Source organism: Carcharhinus amblyrhynchos, chromosome 7 (genome assembly GCF_965287045.1).
Source record: "Carcharhinus amblyrhynchos chromosome 7, sCarAmb.v2.hapA, whole genome shotgun sequence".
Classification (NCBI taxonomy): domain Eukaryota; kingdom Metazoa; phylum Chordata; class Chondrichthyes; order Carcharhiniformes; family Carcharhinidae; genus Carcharhinus; species Carcharhinus amblyrhynchos.
The window spans coordinates 28,083,321-28,089,528 of record NC_137330.1 but is presented as its reverse complement, the minus strand read 5'-3'; positions in this window follow the sequence as shown (position 1 = coordinate 28,089,528).

The window sequence follows — 6,208 nt, the reverse complement described above, 5'->3', positions numbered from 1 at the left end:
ATGAGCTGTAAAAGACATCTGGAACGAGGATAGTTCTTCCCTTAGAAGTGAAGGTTACTATTAAAAAAAATGCCTCTTTAGAGCCAATTGAGGGACTTCAGTCTACAGTGCAGATTATATCTAATGGGAAAGAGGTTACACTTTAATGACTTTAGTGAAAAGGAAACAGCTGCTGAAAAATGGGCAGAGATTAAAGGGTTCTATCGAGCAGATCGGAAATGTGAGTACTAGGATTCACATCAACTCCAAGTCCTATATGAACATGAAAGAGTTGTAACCAACTATTGCACAGGTGTTACCTAGCCCCAGAAACATCATCATGTGTGTTAATGCTCATTATCCAGGAAACAACCATTGACCACATGATTTGAATCTATAGAAACTTGGCGAGTTATAATCTTTGAAGACTTTCCATTCTGCTGGCTACATTCTCAAGTTATGCCTTTCATGTTCCAGGAGTCTCTTTAAAGCAGAGGAAAGGTGTAATTTAGAAAACTTTTACATCCTTTGCTCCCCTTGTGGCTGATAGGAACGCATACATCATGAGCCTGACAAACAATCAGGGACGTTTTCCATAACTAGAGAATCAATAATTTAGGGTAATATTGGAGGAAAAAAAGGGGAAATCCATAATAGAGTGCCTGAATTTTATGCATGTATGTTCAAGGAACCTTGTTATTCCAGTGTCCTGTTCACAACTGAGACTAACTAATAAGCAGTTAATGGTCATTCATTTTATTGCTGTTTATGATGCATTAATAGCGCAAAATGCATTTGTGCTGAATTGTCCTTTTAAGGTCACCTTTATTACATATGGAGTATTAATTTAAATAGGAATATACAAATAACCATAACTGCTTACAGGTTCAGAAGGTGCAGTTTCAATTGAGATTTTTGCACACCATCCCGTTAGTGCCTTTGATCCATCTAAAAATTAATAAAGGTGTTTCCCACTGCAAACGTGGCAGTTGGTATTTGCATACATGTGCCTTGCTGCAGACTGACTGAAAGCCGTGGGTGGTTTGAAAGAAACCTGTAGCAGGAAAGTTTCTAGAAGGAGAGCTCCCCTAGTTGTGTGCATTAGAAAGCATTCAGAGGCAGTCTGTCTTATGAAGCACAGGTAACTTTCCTCTAACATGTACAGGTAGATGTTGTGGAGTTGCAATGAGTTTGAATGAAACAGCTCAAGGTTTCTTGTAATTTTTTTTGCCTTTTCTCAATGTGTCTGGAATGTCGAAAGCAATAGTCATCGTCAACTCTTTGTCTGAATCGATTTGCTCTCCTGAAGCAACCAATAATAAAGTGAAATATTAACAAGAGGAAAAGAAAACTTCAAGAATCCAATAATGGAGGTCAGCCCAACAAAGTCAACAAATGCAGAGAGCACCATACAAAAAGAGAGAACTAAGACTTGTGACAAGTTTTGCTTTCATCTGAATCAAAAATGAAACCTTCTGATTTTAATGAAACCTACTTGAACTAGTCAGATCCTTGTGGCAGAATTTTCCAGCCGTGCTCGTTTGAAAACCAAAGATACCTGCCTGACTTCAATGGACCTTTACATGGTCCAAACCCCGCCTGCTAGAATTCCACTGGTGGGTGGGATGGGAGAATTCCTGCCCTTTGGAGTTCCATAGGGAATGAAATGGAATGAATTAGCATGGGAGCTTAATTCATTATTTACAAGCAACCACCTGCCTGTTCCACAACCTCTATAAACTTCTCAAAATGTATGGAAATTGTGTTCACACTGAATCAATACATAACATTATGCTTTATCCTTCATGCATAGAAGTTACTGCATGTATCATAATGCTAATTCACATATTCTCTTTACAGTCAGGCCTTAACAGTTGGCATTTTAAAATAATGTGTCACATATATATAATGAGTCACAAAGACAGAAAGTATCTCTTCTCAACAACTCGAAGTTTAAATATTAGAAATGATGGCACAGAACAAAAAACTGCAGAAAGAAATATTTTGAAGTGAGACTGTATAATTTTTTTCCCACTAACCATGCCAATAAATGTTTGTCTTAACAGCTATTTTATGCAATGGCATTTATATTACATATTAATGTGCCATTTTGCAATAAATACAATTTAACATACCATGATTATTTGTGTTCCATGTTAATATTTATACCATAAAGTAAATGATATTGTCTGTAACAATGAGAGACTGGGGGTTTTCAGCATCATTTAAGCAAAAAAAGCCTTTTAAAAACCATGGCATTAATTAACCTCAAAAAATTATTTCTCCATTTTCCATCATGTTGCATTCCACTCTCTCCTCTTTCCTGTGGGGTTGTGTTTGCAGAAAGAATTGGAATTCCTTTCTATACTGGAATATGTTTCTAATACTCTTTACAGTGAGTTTTTTAATGTGTGTTATTTTCTGTTGATTCGAATCTGCCCTTTTTATGTTTTGGAGCCAGTTTGGCAGCAATAGGAAACTGATGATAGGAAAAGCCCATGAAAATCAGTGCCATCAAAATCCAGTAGCCAAAACTGACGACACAATCACACACGTTGGAGGCGTAGGACGTTCATGTTTGTTACAGAAGGCATAGGTGCTGGGAGAGAAACATTTATATTGCAGACTTTCTTCTGATGATGCCTTTAGCGTCTGCCAAAACCTAGACAAATACATGTGCAGTTTTCATCTTCACCTCTTGAAGTTACTGTTGTTTGATCAGAATATTTACTGAGTGCAGCCAGCCCTCATTATCTTTTCCAGGTAGCTCTTGTTCATGCTGTCATCCACTGTGACCGAGGCCACTTTTTAAACCTAAGCTGCTACCCTGGCTGTGATCACTTGACTCAGCATAGTTTGAGGTTCAAACCTGTGATGTTCCTGGTCTGCACAGCTTAGAACCATACCACACAGCATGTTTACCAATTAAATCACTGGGAAGACACCTGCTAGTGAAATTACGTCAGTGGACTAATTTCAAATGAGAAAGAATTTGGATGAATCCATGACTCTGCTCTACCAGAGCGGAAGCTATTCTTGCAGGGAGCATAGGTGCGGGATTGGGCTGTAATCCTAATTCTCTGACTCAGACTCTCTATGAACACAGCTGCCCACTGGAAACATGGAGCTGCTAAATTTACTCTAACAGTAAGAAAGCTTCAACATAAGAACATAAGAAATAGGAGCAGGAGTAGGCCATCAAAGAGCATTACACTGCGGAAAACCCCCATGAAGAAAATATATTTCACCTATCAAGTATTATCCCATAACTCATGTCTTTCTCATTGCACCTTGAATATGCAACAGGGCCAATAAGATTCTAACAATTTGCTCCCTGGATGTGGGTGTCTCTGGGAAGCTGAAGTGTGTAGTATCCAGCCAGAGAATCACATTGGGTACAAGATGGAGAGGGCTATGTGCTTGTCACACAGTCCTCTGGAATTTGCATTTTGTATTAAAATAAATTGACAGGTACACTTCTGCAGAGAGTTGCCTAAAGAGTTTCTTTGGTCTCTCTGTAGGCAAAGGTAGCTCTTAAGCAATGAAGGCCTCACAGTTACAAGGTAGCAATCCTTATATTCACTGTCTTGCTTGAGTTGTCTGGACTTGCGTGCTAAAATGTATGGAATTTTCAACAAGGACTATCAAGACGCATGCTGCATTTTGAGCAGGTGCTTGCACACAGCTCTGGACAATGATGTGACTGGGTTGCAAGAGTAGCTGACTGAACTCTAGTCTTCCATTAAGCAGGTAGCAACACTAAAGAAAACTACAGTAGCAATCACAGTCAAAATAGATTGGACAAAATAACAGGCATTTCTAATCAATTGATTCACTGCTGGCAAAGGTCAGTGATCAGGCAACATTCTGATCACTGAGTACAAGGGTTCAAGTTCCAGCAGCAAAGCAGAGAGAGTCTTATATAAACTATTACAAAATGTAATACAACACATGATAATGCCTCCAAGATACTTATATCTATACTCAATCTTAAGAAGATTCCCAAAACCGGGAGGCATCACAAAGGTACATAAGATGCTGAGTGAAATAAGAAAACACTCACTCAGAAAATTATTTCAATGGGATGGAGTTGTGAACATGTTATTTATCTCAGTGACAGTACATTTCACCTCTCAGTGGCCGGAGTGTTCATCCTCGAGGCAGGTAGCAGGAATTGGGGAAATTTTCAGGTCAGCCCGGCCAACTCAGGAAAAAGGTCTATAACGGCAGGTTGTTCATTGCCGGGGGATGGGTGTGGGCTAGAGTTGGATCAAGGAAGAAGTTTGGACAGGGCCACATGGGCTGCTGGAGGCCAAGCAGGCAATATTAAAGGCCTGCCTCAATGCACAAAGGACTTCCAGCCCTTACCTTTTAGCTTTTGCCCAGCCCCAAAAAACTTCTAAGACCAATCCATATCATCCTATGCCTCCACCCACTCCTCTTGGCCTCTCATACCCTCAGTGTTAAGCTATAGCACTTCCATGCCCATTGACCCAATATACAGCATATAATGATTGTTTCAGCTGTCAACCAAATGTTCATAATGATGCTTGGCTGAGATCCCAGGCATCCAGTTCACTTGTTGAAGCCCCTGAAACCCAGACAAAGCATTGCTTCATTGAGAGTACAGGTTCTCTACCTCATCAAGTTCACAACATTTATTTACACAGGGTTAAGTTGTTTCAAAGGTTTGTTAGGATGATTGGCACTTTTATTGCTTCCTAAGTAAAAATATGTCTATCTGATAAAGTGGAAAGTTATGAATGAATTACATTTCAAAGTTATCTTTTGCACATCCATCTGTCACAATAAGGGCCATTGGTTCTATTCAATAGGCATAGGAATTCCATAGCCTTATTGGGAGTATGAGGAATCATGGGCGTGAGTGGAGGGGGGGTAGTTTGCATGGGGGGAGTGAAACAAGAAGGTGACATTTTGAACATACCTTTTAAAAGGTCCTCTCACGTAGACCGGGGTTCACAACTCCGCTGAGGGGCCCTGAACCACAACTCTTCAAAAACCTGGCCTCACTCCATGATAAATGCCAAGCAATAAGACATGCCTATTTTCACAATGGAACCAGCCAAATCAAGAGGGTATGGACCCATGACAGGAACCAGCCTGCACCCTTTAATGGCACTCCTGAAAATCAGACAGCCCAGTAGTAGGGTTGGGAATTCTGGAATTGGGACCCACTTGCCATTTTTAAAGGGCCCCACGAGTCATCTCAACTTGGTGAAAATTTATGCGAATGTGAAGGATGTAGTTCCAAGATTTGAACACATGATTGTGGCTGACACTTTAGAATCATAGAATTCCTACAGCGCAGAAAGAGGTCATTCACCTGTCAAACCTGCACCGACAACAATTCCACCCAGACCCTTCCCCATAATCCCAGGTATTTATTCTGCAAATCCGCCGACACACAGCAAAGGACAACTGGTCATGGACAGTCAACCTAACCCGCATATCTTTGGACTATGGGAGGAAACCGGATCATCGTGGAGGAAACCCATATGGACCCAGGGAAAATGTACAAACTCCACATAGTCACTTGAGGCCAGAATTGAACCAGGGTCCCTGGCACTGTGAGGCAGCAGTGCTAATCACTGTGCACCGTGCTGCCCATACTTTACTGCAGGATAGATGAAATGATGCACTGTTAAGCCAAGGATCTATCAACATTTTCAGATGGATGTAACTGATCCCATTATTCTATTCTTCTCCCAATATCCTGTTGAATGTTCACTCCTCAGCCAACAGAAACCAAATCCCATCATCAGGTATCTCATTTCCTGTTTGTTGGAATTTGCTATCCACCAACTGGATACTATCTAAACATTAACACTAACCACACTTCGGTAAGAATAATTGTTTATGAAATGCTTTGATTTATCCTAAGAGTGTGAAAAGTGGTAGTGAATTTAAAGTTCATTGCTTTTCAGTGATTGTGAAAGGAAACATGTTTTAATGTAAAGAATGATTAATAACTCGAATAGACATTGGATATGTTGTAATGGAAAAACCATACATTTTTATGGAAGGGATATTATTAGATGAGTTGAAAGACTTTCCTATTCTATCAGCTTTGTAAGCATATGTCTTGTTAGTGGACAGCATGAGATAATAATCTCTGCCTGAGGCATATATGGAAAAGTGCAATAACATCAAGCTGGAGTTCATGTTAGTTTCAGTCAAGATCTGTGGGACTTAACAGAAGTAACTTTAG